Below are 2,119 nucleotides of genomic sequence, written 5' to 3'. Positions count from 1 at the left end.
ATCATTTGGGTCAGTCAATTTTTCTTATTTTCTCATCTAGATTTTTATTCAATCTTTGTAATGTTCTGCTGATTTTATGTTTGTGAATTGAAGTTTAAAATTTTCTTGCTCAGTTTAAGGGTTTCACGCACCTGATATTGCAGAAAGTTCATACATGGTTTTTCTGTTTGATTTTATCTTGTAATGTGAAGTTATTTATCTGCAAATTATGTACTGAACTTTTTCTCCATTTTTTAGATTTTTTTTTCTTTTTTTCTATTTTTTATTTATTTTATTTTTATTAAAAGGTTGGGAGACAAAGTGCAAATGATTCCATAAGTTGGGGCCTGTTTGACCTATACAATTTTACTGAACCCAATATCACCCTTAAGCGCATGCATGTACACACGCGGATGGAATATTTCATCATTATTCCTCCAAAAATGCAAAGTGCAACAAAATCAAAAGACTGGGGAAAAAGTGTAAAAAAATAGGTTTAATTCCTTCATTAACTTCAAAATAATTTAATTTTAGATTCTAACTACAATATATATTTATTAAATAATTATGAAATTATGAATTCAAACGACATGATCACTCACATTTTTAAGATTAATAATTCCAAAATCAATATCTGACAACTATTATGATATGATTCATTACGCAACGGTCGAATCAAACTATACCTCAATTTAAAAAAAAATTAACATGACTACATTAATTATTTATAAACTCCAAAAATGCCATTTTATACTAACACTTCAATATTTATTTAAATAAAATATAAAATTTTAAAAAATCTAGAAAAAGAATGGAAATAATCTGGCAAGCAGTCAAACTACACTCTCAGTTTTAGATAAACAATTCGTCTACGCAAATGTGCAGACACGGCATTCACATCCCGATTGGAAGGTCGGAAAGTGCATGGAAACGTTTGTACTTTGCGCAAGACTTAGTGAGGCTGTTGACCAAGACGCATCTATTTTATTGAATTTTTATTTTATTTAATATATACACATTATGTGCACATTTTTTTAAATAAAACAAATAACATAATTCTTGTATAATTAACCTGTATATATTTGACGTGCGTAAATTTTAAATTATGTTTACACTGCTCAATGGTACGACTAAGTTTCTCCTAAGAGAAGATATCTACAAGACGAAAAATCACCGAGAAGGTCCCGAGTATAATTTTTTTATGTCTAAATTGAACAGACCGTAAAGAAAAAATACTTACAAGTACTAAGAAATACTATGTGAGCAAATATTGCACCTAGGCATAGAAGACGGATATTTATAGATTTGTCTTGTTGTACGAAGTTCACATGAACCACAAATTTAAGAATAATCGATTGATGCCCGTGAGTCCATACACACTATGATTTGGATCCGAACAATCCAAATAAAAAATACGAATCTTGGTATGTCTGTTATTTAAAATAGAGCGGGAGGTATTAAGTTTGCGTCCAGCTTTCAATATTCAATAAAATAGAAAATATATTAATGTATTAGGGAACCATCCAACCAAATTGGGTCATTACAAAGATGTAATAGTCTCCAAGGTCTTTTCTGGACTTAGTTTTATATATAGACTGTTAGTTAGATGTAAACATCTTGACTTGTTTTCTTGGGTTTGAACGTTGAAATATAATTGTTTTTTTCGTAAATGAAGATGAAAATTCGTTCGAGGAAAACCATTTACGCGTGGGGTTGAATTATACAACAATTTTTATCCATGAGTCCACTTAATTAATACCCCATATATAATATCATGCCACCAGATATAATTCAAAATAAATTAAAATTAAAGTTGGTTTGATTCAAAAAGAAGTGAAAGAACATTAGTCTTCCTTGTTTGGTACGAGAAAAATATATTAAGAAGAAAATACTAATTTTTGTAATTTTATTGAATATCTCTTCTTTTTGTTTTGTATTAGAAAATAAATAAATTAATATTATAGTAATATAATTTTAGTATATCAAAATTTTAAAACTTTATTAATAAAAATATTTATCGAATAAGAATTAGAATATTTTTTATTAATTAGAATATTCAACAAACATCAGTGCCTTTGTTGATACCAAAAATAAAAAAGTACTTGATAATAAAAATAAAACTGTACTTTTGAGGAAAATT

Source organism: Sesamum indicum, linkage group LG1, assembly GCF_000512975.1.
Source record: "Sesamum indicum cultivar Zhongzhi No. 13 linkage group LG1, S_indicum_v1.0, whole genome shotgun sequence".
Lineage (NCBI taxonomy): Eukaryota > Viridiplantae > Streptophyta > Magnoliopsida > Lamiales > Pedaliaceae > Sesamum > Sesamum indicum.
This window is presented reverse-complemented; position numbering follows the sequence as displayed.